At 41.7% G+C, this 13,818-nt stretch overlaps 2 protein-coding genes across 13 annotated transcripts in view; one reads left to right on the plus strand and one right to left on the minus strand.

Annotated features, from left to right (window-relative positions):
- LOC125450897 (toll-like receptor 1) overlaps positions 1 to 8,951 on the minus strand; it is a 55,045-nt gene extending 46,094 nt beyond the window's left edge. For 3 of the 10 annotated variants that reach the window (XR_007247180.2, XR_007247177.2, XM_048527314.2), the window contains exons 1-3: positions 8,483 to 8,951; positions 5,136 to 5,168; positions 2,457 to 2,513 (exon numbers count right to left, since the gene is read on the minus strand). The gene's annotated coding sequence lies outside the window, so the exon portion shown is untranslated. Of the gene's footprint in view, positions 1 to 2,456; positions 2,514 to 5,135; positions 5,169 to 5,284; positions 5,437 to 8,482 lie in introns of those variants that run through there. The other 7 variants (XR_009445932.1, XM_048527256.2, XM_048527283.2 and 4 more) reach the window with 6 other exon arrangements.
- The window catches only part of fam114a1 (family with sequence similarity 114 member A1), a 51,167-nt gene continuing 46,282 nt past the window's right edge, over positions 8,934 to 13,818 (plus strand). For 2 of the 3 annotated variants that reach the window (XM_048527333.1, XM_048527355.2), the window contains exon 1: positions 8,986 to 9,117. The gene's annotated coding sequence lies outside the window, so the exon portion shown is untranslated. Of the gene's footprint in view, positions 9,118 to 13,818 lie in introns of all 3 variants that reach the window. The other variant, XM_048527344.2, reaches the window with a different exon arrangement.

Here is a 13,818-nt window from a genome sequence, read left to right on the forward strand (position 1 = left end):
GGGTGTCACCACACCTGGAAGATTACGTGCAGTTTTGGTCTCCTTTTCTGAGGAAGGATGCTCTTATTCTCAAGGGAGTGAAGCGAAGGTTTACCAGGCTGATTCAGGGGATGGTGGGTCTGACGTATGAGGAGGGATTGATTCATTTGGGATTGTTTTCGCTAGAGATCAGAAGAATGGTGTGGGGGTGGGGGGAGAATCTCATGACAAAATTCTAACAGAACTGGAAAAGGTACATGCAGGAGAGTATGTTCCTGATGGCAGGTGTGTCCAGAACCAAGGCTCGCAATATGAGGATTCGGGTGGACGATTTAAGATGGAGATGAGGAGACATTTTTTCACCCAAAGAGTGGTCAGCCTGTGGAATTCATACCACTGGAAGTAGCTGATGCCAAAACACTGAATGTCTTCAAGAAGCAACTAGATATAGCAGTTAGGGCAAATGAGATCAAAGGTTATGGGATGAAAGCAGAATTAGGCTACTGTGTTGGATGATCAGCTATGATTGTGAAGAGTGGCGGAACATGCTTGAAGAGCTGAATGGCCTTCTCCTGCTCCTATCCTCTAAATTTCTGTGTTTAAGGTATTTTCATCACCAGGATTTTTAATTTAATCCAGCACTCAAAGCAGGAAGCAGCTCTCTCAGGAAGCTGGTTGCAAAGTACCTTAACTTATCATCAATTGTAGTTAATGGCCAGGGTATCATCAATCTCATCACTCATAAGGATGTGTTAAGTGAGCAGTTCAGTCATAATGCCCAGTAAAATTAATTATCCATTCTTCTCTTCAATTATGTGCCAACCATATTATAATTGTTGCCTGGCAATGATGAGGTTTAGGAATAAACTACCTATTTTGTCATCTAGGTTTCCAATTTTCCTCTCCAAGATACGCTTGGCAGCAATGGTCACTGTACCTGTGCTCTCACTCAGAAGATCTCTCTAGTAATAGGATTTTGGTAGCTTCTTTATGTTTCAGATAGCTGGAGCTAATAAGATTTAACACGCTAAGTTATGTTATCCAAGTGCCAGTTGATCTTAACTCCCTCGCGACTGGAGATGGCATCTCCATCCCAATTCTATGCCAAATGACTACAGCACCCTGTCTAAAATGCCATATGCTCTTTTCTAATTTACAAATGTAAACCGGTTGAGTCCAATAGTAATTTCAGATGTTGTTATAGCTACTATTTTTTGCAGATAACTCCTTACATACACTCACACAATTCAGGTAAAGGTACTTTCAATGTTTACATTTCCTTAAACATCTACCACTGTTTGCCATTCCCTCCTCTCTTCAACATTTGCATTTCCCTCTGAAGCTTGTGAAAGAAGGGGATACAATTACAAGATTTCCAATAAATGCATGCAATCCCTTCAAACAACAAAACAATTACAGACTTCCTTGGTGGAAAGGTAGCAATTTTGTCTTTTTTTTTAAGATTTATTAACATTGCAAAGTTCTGTTTGGTTTGCATACATTCTCATGTATCTGTTGTCCTTGTCTTTCTTAACGGCAAAGATCAGAGGTCTAGACAATCATTTCACTGGAGGTTTAAGTTTCTAATGCTACACGTTACTTCCACAGTGCACTGGTGGTGAATGGAATGAACGGTTAAGGTAGTGAATCGAATGTTGATCATACTGACTGCTTTGTTTTACAGTGGGGTTGGAGGGCTTATCAAGATCTGTCAATGTTATGAAGCTGAAATTTCGTGCAGATATATTCTGCATCAAATAATATTTGCAGTGGGGCTAGGGGCAGAGGTGGGCAAGTTGCCCACCGGATTTAATGAACCACTCGCCTTCAAGTTAGTCTGCAGAGAGCTTCAAATTCATGCCACAGTGGTGTTCACCACTAATCAGATGTTGTCATCAAGCCAAAAAGACAATCTTCTGATCACACAAAGGAGGGATGGGAAATATCAATTTTAGTGCTGCTGTGATCCAGACCATATGTTCCAAAGACTCAAAGATTGTATCAAACACTATCCTTTCTGCTGTTCACAACAGCAAAAGTACTGACCATTCCCAACCAGTGTTCATTTGTAAAATTCTCCACAATGTCTAACATTAGATGTGACTGTGAAATCAGACAAAATTTGCCGGATAATCTTGAGTGTGCAAAGAATAATGCTGACAGCACATTCACGATTGTCTGTTGAGCTTGCAGTGTGGTGACCTTGCAGACACTGAAAGATCTTTATATAATTTCACAAGGCCCTGTTCATTGAAGATAAAGAAAACATGTGCATGCACTGTGCCTGCTTCAATCCAAAAAAAAATTCACAATCATTCATTGGTTTATTTCTCAGGACTAATACCTTGACCAATTACAGTAAATTTGGCGAGTTCATCACTTAAGCAAAGTCTGGCAGCTGTCAATCATCATTAATTGGTGCATTCTCTTTGTCAACATCTCTAACAGAGTCCACTTGCTAACCAACCAGCACTCACCTCTCATGTAGTATAGTTGCTGGTTTTCCCTTTAAAGTGGTATTCTTGCAAATTGTCCTGATGAGTGCAAAATGAAAACTTTGGCAACTTTTTCCAGCAATACTTAGGTATTGTCAAAAGATTGTTTGAAAACCACAATTCAAATACAGAAGTTTTATACAAAACAACATTTTCAGACTTGAAGACAGTAAGGACTGCTGATGCTAGAAGCTAGAGTCAATAAATGAGGAACTGAAAAAACACAGCAAGTCAAAACAGTATCTGAGGAGCAGGAAAGTCAATGCTTCAGGCCAAAACCCTTTTGACAGGATTGAGAAGGGGGAAGGGGAGCCCAGAAATAAATACAGGGAGGGGGTGGGGCAGGCAGGTAGATGAGATGGAGATGGGTGGATGCTGGTAGGGGTTACTGTGGAACGTTGCAGCAGATAGGTGAATATACAGGTTGTGAAGTACGAAGACGGACAGGTTGAAGGTGGGCAGATTTTGAAGTTGGTAGTGTAGGTAGGGGTTATTGTGGTTGATCGGTAGGAAGGTTGGAGCGGATGATGAGTCGGAAGATGGACAGGTTGGGGGTGGAAAGATTTTGAAGTTGGTGAAGTCAGTATTCAGGCCTTTGGGCTGTAAGCTCCCAAGCAGAAAACTGAGGCATTATTCCTCCAGTTTATGTTTGGCCTCACTCTGACAATGGAGGAGGCCCAGGATGGCTATGTCACCAGGAGCATGGGAGCAGTAGGTAAAGTGGATGGGAACCAGAAGATCAGGTCGGTTGGTGCATGAAGGTATTTTTCAGTTTATCAGACCTAAACACAGTTCTATTCTACAAGGCTAACTTTTTCCTCTGCAAATTTTCAGAATAAACATGCCAAGATAAGTTTCTATCTGTAAAGGAGGAATTACAAGCTTCAGCATATCAAATTGACAAATAAAATTTGAAACAATTATGAGATGTTTACTGTCAAAATAATTCCTTTATTCAAAACCTGTCAAACATCCAGTGCATGAGACAAATGCTTAACTGAATAATGCATTAACTTTATCGCAACTTGGCACAGGTGTTCAGAAGATTATAAAACTAGAACTAAGCTAAAAATGTAAAATAACTTCCTTTTTCTTCTTAGATATGCTTGGTGCAGAAGCTAAATTAAAATCAATCAGAAACCAGAGCACTATTTTGCAAGGTGGTAACATTCATGTATATATTACTCTGTACGTTTAGTTTGTTGATAGAATGTAATGATAAATTATACATTTGTACATTTTCATTTTTATCAGTTATAAAAGGTAACATAGTAAAAGGAGTAATGATAACGTGAGGAAGAGGTGAGTAAGTAGCTGTTGGTGGGATGGGTAATTGTAGGGGAATAACGGTCCAGCAAGCAAGTAGACATCAGGTGGGGATGCACAAATCACAGTAAACAAGCAACGAAGTGAGCAACACAAGCATGAAAACTGAGAGAGTAGCTCGCAATAGGAAGCAAAAAAAGAGCAGAGTGTGGGAGGGTGAGGTGGTGTGGAGGAATAAACAGCATGCAGTGGAGAACCAAAAAAAAATTCGGTGCTCTTTTTTCCTTTAGTTAGATTTGCATCATCTTTGATATAGTCAACTGCCTTAGAAATCACTGGTCTTGGTGGGCAGGGAAAAAGCCTTTTGCAATTACAGGGTCAAATGCAGGCAATTTAGGGCACTGATAAACAGATCATCATCCACTCTTATCTATTTGAAAGACTCCAAGGGAAAAAAATATCATCACAACTTGTACTTAAAATACTTGTTTTTTGAGCTCTCGTAGAATGACAATTGCTTGCTAACATTGTGAATGTCAGAATGCTACTGAGCCAAATCAGACACCAAGAGATTTTAGTTCATTCAAAACCACCTTCTTGCACAACATCAAAGTTAGGGCCAAGATACCTCATGGAGCGATTACAAAAATATAACAGATACTGAGTTTTTTTTGAAGCAGACTAGAGTGGTTTTAGCAGAAATTCCGATGAATTGGGGCCGAGGTGGCCGCAATTGATTCCAGAGCCAACAAAGGCTGTACACTCTAATCAGTGCCATTCTATCTACCCTCTCCAGCCATCTAACTTCTGAAGTCCTGAGGATAGGCTTGAGGGGCCCCACATGGCATATTCTAACCTTTCTATGTCATGTGCAAGTGGGATCAAAGCTGACTCTTTCAATTTTCATTTGGGCCAATAAAGCAGTATCTGAGATTGACTGTGAGTCTTCCAAAGTACTCTCTGAAAAACAGAATTTGTGAAATCTGTTTATTCCCTTCCCATTGTGATTTATTTTTAATCACTGTCACGGTATGGCTGTTACTGTCATTTCAGGCACTTACTACTGACACCCAGTTGTCTTTGAAAAACTGGTGGAGGGTCTTCCAGCGAAGCACAGCAATCCAATAACACTTTCACAAACAAATAAACTTTAGCAAACATGCTAATTGATATAAAGGGTTCTCCATGATTTATAAAGGAGAGGCTGCATTAGATTGATTGACAATTTGCAGCTCATTTAAAAAACTTTTTACTGATGATCACACATACAATTGAAAATCTATTATACAATCTGAAAAGTTTATTTTTCTTTTTAAGTTATAAAACATTACATTTGATTGACATATTTGAAAATAATCACTAAAGTGCAAATGTACTCAAACTGTAGATTCTTACCTCTGCAAAGGAACATGGTCTCTGCACCAACATCTGCAAAGCAGTCCAAAAAAAATTCCTGTTACTACATATGCAAAATGATATCGCTGGCAAGAAAATTTTCTTTTGAATACCACAATGCGTGGGCTAAAAGAAGATCTTCAACAGACCTGAAGCTGATGCTTTGTAACTATTTTAATTAGTTGCTGCTACATAAATTGGTCATTATTCGGTGGTATGTTATAGAAAGACAGCTCAGTACACGAAACGCTACTAAAAACATTAACATTTGCTCTTGTTTCTAAGTGCAGTAAGCTTTGGCTGAAAGGTCAAAAGCGGAAGTGAAACTTGCAGTAATTACAAAACCAGATGTGGTGAAGGGAAAGGGAAATAGCTATAAAAAAGGGAATACAGACCAGTGTGGTCTGGAAAGTCTGTTAAATTTTGTAAGATTCAAATGGTGAATGTCAGCATTAATAACTTGGGGACCCTTTTTTAAAAATTAAACTGTTAAAATTTAATTGAACGCAGTAACTTGCAGTTACTGGTAAAATATTAAAGAAGATACTAACAAAATATTCTCACTAGAAGCTCTTGCTAAGTTTGGAGAAAGACAAAATGTTAAGAATACTCATCAGGTCTGATGACATCATGGACAGAAAAGACAAGTTAAAGCTGATCCACCTTCCTGTATTTGGTTTTCTTTGAATTTCATTAGAAGTTTAGAAACAATATCACCCAGACAGCTAACAAGTAGGCGGCTGAAGTGTTGATCAAAAATGATCAAGACTTCCATTTACTGCTTAAAATCAACAGAAGTGCAGCACAGTGTCCAATCTCACAGTCCTATTTAATTTCCAGATGTAAATGAGAAGCCATCATGTGGTCAACCTGACAGTCATTTTGTTTCCCATCAGTAACCACAAAGCTGAAAATTAGTGGCCATCCTGGTTCTATAAGGCCTTTACCGCAGTAAATCAGACAGGTGTGTAGCAATAGAACTGCAAATTGTCCACTGCAAACATGATCTACTAGATTAGAAGGCTCTTTGGCTTCCTTCCCAAAATGTGCCATCTGTGACGTTTCAGAACTTGTTACAGCAAGCATTTTATTAACTGGCAGCTACGGGACCAGGAGTGCACCAGTTGATCAAATATTCGGGTTGATCAAGAGATCCACATAATCAATGTAAAAATAAACACTAATCAAAACATAATGCACCGAGATACTTTACTTGCAGCAGAAATCAGTTAAATAAAAATGCAATTTTGTCTTAAATAAAATTTATCGGCAGAAAGCCTTCTCACTCACTCTCAACTGACTACTCGGACAGTGCAGCGATCACAACAATACAAAACCTCCAGTATGATAGGTTCATAATTTTTGCCAGCTCGTAAGGCACCAGTTAAAACAATGTATGCTCTATTAGCATGATAAGGTAAAACAATATCCCCTTCAAAATACAACTTATTCTGACAGTCACAACCTGAACATGGCACTTGGATCAGGGCAGAAGACGTTCAGATGTTCAGGATTTGTGTGTCATGCGTGGTACTGATTTTCCACGTAAAGCTTTTTTAAGTTGGAGTTATAAGTTGCAGCAGAAGATTTCCCCGACTAAAAAAATCCCTAAATTTGTGTTCGCCTGTAAGTTCTTTTCAATTGTTCACTGGATATCAGCATCACTGACTAGTCCAGCACTAACTGTCCATCCTTAATTGCACTGAGAAGATTGTGGTGAGCTGCTTCTCCAACCGCTGCAGTGCACATAGCTTAGGCACACTTTCAGTGCTGATAGGCAATTCCAGGATTTCAACCCAATAATAGTGAAAGAAAGGCAATATATTTCCAAGATAGAATGGTGTGTGGCTTGAAGGGGAACTTAGTGATATTCCTGCATGTCTGCTGTCCTTGTTATGCCAGGAGGCAAAGGTCACGGGTTAGGAAGATGCTGTTGAAGGGAACTTGCTGAAGTGCTTTAGATGGTACATACTGTGCATCAGTAATGGAGGAATGAATATTTAAGCTGCTGGATGGAATGCCAATCAAGCAGATTGCTTTGTCTTGGTTGGTATCAAGCTTAGCATTTTTGGAGTTGCTTTCATTCAGACAAAAGAAGAGTATTCTACCACAATTCTGACTAGTATATTACATGATAATAAAATGTGAGGCTGGATGAACACAGCAGGCCAAGCAGCATCTCAGGAGCACAAAAGCTGACGTTTCGGGCCTAGACCCTTCATCAGAGAGGGGGATGGGGTGAGGGTTCTGGAATAAATAGGGAGAGAGGGGGAGGCGGATCGAAGATGGAGAGAAAAGAAGATAGGTGGAGAGAGTATAGGTGGGGAGGTAGGGAGGGGACAGGTCAAGGAGGTGGGATGAGGTTAGTAGGTAGATGGGGGTGCGGCTTGGGGTGGGAGGAAGGGATGGGTGAGAGGAAGAACAGGTTAGGGAGGCAGAGACAGGTTGGACTGGTTTTGGGATGCAGTGGGTGGAGGGGAAGAGCTGGGCTGGTTGTGTGGTGCAGTGGGGGGAGGGGATGAACTGGGCTGGTTTAGGGATGCGGTATTACATGTTGGGCAATCTTTGGAGAGTAAAGACACAAATTACTTGCCATACAATTCCTAGTCCCAGATCTGCTCTTGTAGCCAATGCGCTTACGGACTGATCTAATTAGGTTTCTGGTCAATGGTACTGTCAGTATATTGATGCTGTAGGATTCAGTGATGGCATTCCAGAACACACAAATCGATGGGATTTTCACTTATCATGAAGCTGGTAATGTCATATGCATACCAGTTCTATAGCAAATGCTAAAGGTGAGCTCAGACAGAAGTATGGACATTTCAGTACAAAAATGTTGATCACACCCGGGATAAATCCCTTGTTCATTTTAAATATAGTGTAATGGCCATATTTTACATTCAATCAAGCAGCCAGACGGGAGCTTAATTTAACATCTCTTCTAAAATATGAGATCTTAGCCAGTGGAACGCTCCCTTGGAACGGCCTTGATTTTTGTTATTAAAATCTCGGAGGAGAACTAGAACCCAGAATTTTGTAACCAAACCACAACAAAGGGAATTGAAGTTACATGTCAGCAAACTGTCCTAAAAATTTACGCCTCTAAACTTCAGCATCATTCTGGTATATCTAAGTTTCATTCCTTCCAAGGTCAATAACTTTTGAGTTCCCGTTGCCAAATTTAAAACGCAATACTCCAGATGGGATCTGCCCAAATATGCCTGAAACCAAAAGTAGGACTTTCCCCCCTTGATATAAAGGCCAACTTCTGTCAGCATTTTTTTTATCTGCACGTACTCTGAGGGTCAACTCCTTTATTGAAATAATCAAGAGCTAAAATTTACCTTGCGTGTTATTTATAAACAAGGTTTGCATGGATCGGTGGGAAGTTCGGCTTTGCACTGTGGACACGAACCTTTCTTCAATGTTACACTTAAAACACTCAGTTTTTGCGTTGACAGTAAATGGTGAGAGGTTATTAGTCAAATGATAACAAGGTGTAGAGCTGGATGATCACAGCAGGCCAAGCAGCAGCAGAGAAGCAGGAAGGCTGACGTTTCGGGCCTAGACCCTTCTTCAGGAAAAAATGTTAAGGTTATTAGTCCTTGCTAAGTTACAGATTTGAAAATGAGGAAGTTGCCTGTGCAAGTAGAAAACCATGATGAAACTGGGACAACAGGCATGACTTACTCAAAACAAAAATATTCAGGGGTGTTAACGACACCTGTGGACAGAGTCCGTATTCAAAATCACAAACGGAATTCTGCACTCAGCGCGAGTGCAACACCAACAGTTTCCCCCCATGGCCTGGAGGTTGGGTAGGATGTTATTTTCCGGTGGACCGCGCCGCCCTGACTACAAGGTTCCGGATCCAGGATGGGTCTGTATGTTGTCGACGTGGCGGCGCCGCGAAGGGCGGGGTGTTAGAGTGTGTTGGGGAGAGAAAGAGAGAGCGGGGCGAAGTAGTGCGCGTGGACAGGTGAGTCTCGAGCCCCCTCTTGGGTTTAAAGTGTAACGGACGCTGGTGGAGAGGGCGGTAAAGGCCTTGAGCGGTCATTGTCGGACCGGAGGAATGCAGACTGGATCTGGGGAAAGCAGCGGCAGTAAGGGGAGCTTTTCTCACCCCGGGGCATCGTACACCTGAGGAAGGGTGGGGGTAGGAGTGACCAGAGTGAACCTAATCATGGACTGACTTTACAGTCAGCTATGTCACGGAACCCGTAACGTGCAGAAGGAGGTTATTCGGCCCGTCGTGTCTACACTGGCTCCTGATCTTTTCGGCTTCTTGCCCATCTCCTGCCTTTTGCTCCGCAACCCTGAGCATTGCTACTTAAATAATCATCTCTTGAATGCATCATTGGAACCTGCTTCCACCACACTTCAAGACAATGCACTCCAGTCCCTATGTGAAAAAGTTCTTGTTTACTCTCACTTCGCAAAACACTTTGCGACGAAGTACCATCGTAATTTCACTAGTGGGAACGATTTCTCCCCATCTACCCTGTTCAGGACTGTTATGATTTATAAACTTCTTATCTTCAGGGAAAATTTCCCTATAAAAACCAACGAACTGTGGATGCTGGAAATCAGAAACAAAAACAGAAGCGTCTGACTAAGGATCACTGGACTTGAAATGATAACTCTGCTTTCTCTCCACAGATGCTGCCAGACTTACTGAGTTTTTCAGCAACTTCTGGTTTTGTTTCTAACATCTCTAGTCTGTCCTATTAATCGAAATGTCTCATCCATAAAGAACTCAGATTGAGGCCATACAGTACATTTTGTCTGCAGCAGTTCTGTGGATGCATATCATGACTTAGTACCATTCTCTCATCCTTTCCCACAACACTGCATGTTATTTCTATCTAAATATTAGCTATTACTCTCTTAAATACCTTAATTGAATCTGCCACACTACACTTCTAGGTGGTGTATTGCAGACCTGCATCACTTGCTGTGCAAGAGTTTTTCTTTGCATTTTAATTCCTTGTGTAAATCACTTTGAGGGAAATCAGGGAGGGCTTAAAGGGGACACGATGTAGCTTTGGCAGATAGGGTTAAGGAGAAGCCAAAGGACAAGAAACTAATGATGGACAGAATCGGGCCCTTTAAACATCAACAAGGCTGTCTATGCATGGAACCGCAGGAGATGGGTGAGATACTAAATGAGTATTTCACATCGGTGTTTACTGTGGAGGAGGATATGGAACATAGGGAAATAAGTAGCAACATCTTGAAAAATGTCCATATTTTAGATGATATGTTGCTGGATGGCTTAAAACACATAACATTGGAAAAAATCCCTCAGACCTGATGAGGTGCCTCTCCTAGAACTTTGTGGGAAGCGATGGAAGTGATTGCTGGGCACCTTGCAGAGATATGCACCTTGTCAATAGTCACGGGTGAGGTGCCGGAAGACTGGAGGTTGGCTAATGTGGTGCCATTATTTATGAACGGTGGTGAGGAAAAATCAGGGAACTATAGACCAGTGAGCCTGACGTCTGTGGTGGGTAGGTTGTTGGAGGGGATTGTGAGGGAGAGGATTTACATGTATTTGGAAAGGCAAGCACTGATTAGGGATAGTCACCATGGTTTGTGTGGGAAATTGAAGAAAAGGATTTATGAGGGCAGAGTGGTAAATATTGTTCATATGGATTTCAGTTGGGTGTTTGACAAGATTCCTCATGGTAGCCTGGTTAGCAAGGTTGGATCACATGGAACATAGCGAACTAGCCATTTGAATACAAGATTGGCTCAAAGGTAGGAGAGTGGTGGTGGATAGTTGCATTTTAGACTGAAAGCCTGTGATCAGTGCTGGGCCCACTGCTTTTTGTCACTTTATGTAAATGATTTGGATGTGAATATAGGAGGTGTGGCTAGTAAGTTTGCAGGTGACACCAAATTTGGTGGTATGGTGGACAGCAAAGATGATTACCTCAGAGTACAACAGGATCTTGATCAGGTGAGCAAATGGGTAACAAAGTGGCAGATGGGGTTTAATTTAGATAAATGTAAGATGCTGTATTTTGTAGGGCAAATTGGGGCAGGACTTACACACTAAATGATATCTGGGCAATGATGCCGAACAAAAAGGCCTTGGTGTTCAGTTCCTTGAAAGTGGAGTCGCAGGTCGATAGTGTGGTGAAGAAGGTTTTTGGTACGTTTGCCTTTATTGGTAAGTGCATTGAGGAGAGGAGTTGGGAGGTCATATTATGCTCTACAGGGCATTGGTTAGGTTGCTTTTGGAATACTATGTTCAATTCTGGTCTCCCTGCTATTGGAAAGATGTTGTGACACTTGAAAGGGTTTAGAAAAGACTTACAAGGATGTTGCCAGGATTGGATGGTTTGAGCTGTAGCGAGAGGCTGAAAGGTTGGCGTTATTTTCCTGGAGCATCATAGGCTGACTGGTGGCTTTATGTTAGAATAGAATCCCTACAGTGTGGAAACAGACCCTTCGGCCCAACAAGTCCACACCGAACCTCAAAGCATCTCACCCAGACCCGTTCCCCTATAACCCACCTAATCAGTACATCCCTGAACACTATGGGAAATTTAGCATGACCAACCCACCTAACCTGCACATCTTTGGACTGTGGGAGGAAACCGGAGCACCCGGAGGAAAGCCACGTAGATAGTCGCCTGAGGAGGGGAATCGAACCCGGGTTCTTGGCGCTGTGAGGCAACAGTGTTAATCACTGAGCCACCGTGCCAGTAGAAGTCTATAAAACCATGAGGGGTATGTATAGGGTAAATAGTCAAGATCCTTTCCCCAGGGTAGGCAAGTCCAAAACTAGAGGGCACAGGTTTAAGGTGCGAGGGGGAAAAATTTGAAAGGGCCCTGAGGGGCAATTTTTGTTGACAGTGGATGGTACATGTATGGAAAGAGCTGCCAGAGGAAGTGGTGAAGGCTGATACAACTACAGCATTTAAAAGGCATCTGAATGGGTATATAAATTGGAAGGGATATGGGCCTAATGCTGGCACATGGGTCTAGTTTAATTTAGGATACCTGGTCGGCTTGGACGAGTTAGACCAAAGCGTGTGTTTCTGTGCTGTACATCTCTATGACTCTAACTTAGCTTTTTGAAAACCATAACTTGTATAAGTACCTTCCTTAGGTAACTTCCCCCAACTTGCTTCACAGAAACATTGTCAAAAAAAAATTGATACTAAGCCATACAAGGAGATACCAAAAAGTAGTTATTAATGAACATCTCAAAGGAACAAAGTTTAAAACCATGGAGGTTTCTAGAGGAAATTTCGGCATTTACAACCCAGGCAACTGAAGGCATAATCCTAACTATACATTAGTTCAAATCATGCTCAAGGGCAGAATTGGAGGATTGGAGTTTTGTTTGTTTTATGGCATGTTGGCATACTTGGCAATACAGTAATAATTACCCAGATGTCCAACAAGAAGTTAAAGATTGTGGTGGAATACAGTTCTGCTTTTGCTGATGGCCCATAGTGCCTGGTAAATGTCATATTTTGAGCTGCTTGATCTGTCCTATTTCATATAATGGTATGCCACAGCACACAATGGAGAGAATTCTCACCATTAAGGTGGGATATTGTCTTCAGAACGACTCTGTGATAGGATTGGCAGGAATGACTACCATGCATAGATGCAAGTGTGGTAATTGGAGGTCTGTCATCTCAGCTGTACAACATCATACAGGAGTTCTTCAGGGTAGTGTCCTAGGTTCAGCTGCTTCAGTCATGTCCTTCCCTCCATCACAGGGTCAAAAGTGGGATGAACACTGATAACTACACAGAGTTCCGCACCATTCACAACTTCTGAGATAAGAACTTAGAGTCTGTGCCCAGACGCAGTAAAACCTGGGCATCTTTCAGGTTTGGGCTATGAATATCCCAAAGGTTGCCATCGACCAGAAACAGAACTGAGCCAGACATACAAATACTACTGTGAGAGTTAGTCACATGTTGGGAATTCTGCAATAAATAGTTTATTTCCAAAGCCTGTCTTCCATTCACAATGCACAAGTCAGGTGTATGATGAAGTATTCCCCATTTGACTGGATGACTGCAGTTCAGATAGTACGCAAGTACTTTGACATTGTCCGGGCCAAAGCAACCTATTCATCACCCTAAGCTTCCACTTCCTGTACCACTGACATAATAACAGAAGTGTGTATTAAGCAAGCCTTTAGGGACCTTGCGACAGAGATGTTGTGTGTCTAGCAGCGAGTCTTGGCACTGGTGCAGGGAGTCTTCGATTTGGTAGGCCCAGTGCAGTACTTGAGGTGGTGATGGTAGCATCAGCTTTGAACAGCAGGCAGCCCTTGTGGCCGATCGAGAAAGCAGAATTTGCAGTCACATTTGACTGCTGCAGCAATCAGGTAAGCCCAAATCAATACTCTGGGTGGGTCAACAGGAGCAGCATTTGTTTTGGCACCGGCATGACAGGCCTGGTGTGTGGAGTCTTAAAATGGACTGTTTGGGGAAAGCATAGCAAAGAGGAGGAGATTAAGCCCCTGTAGGAAGTGCAGTCCCAACATGGCCAAACGCTTCAAAAGACAGTAATGTTTGACTTTAACTTTATTTGTTTATTTTTCTACTTGTAACTAGGAATTACTGTAATGTTTGGATTTTAATTTTGTTCTTTCTTTCTACCTTGTTCTTGTGATTCTGCATCTAGGTACTTGTACCTAAGCTGT

This window comes from Stegostoma tigrinum, chromosome 1 (assembly GCF_030684315.1).
Source record: "Stegostoma tigrinum isolate sSteTig4 chromosome 1, sSteTig4.hap1, whole genome shotgun sequence".
Lineage (NCBI taxonomy): Eukaryota > Metazoa > Chordata > Chondrichthyes > Orectolobiformes > Stegostomatidae > Stegostoma > Stegostoma tigrinum.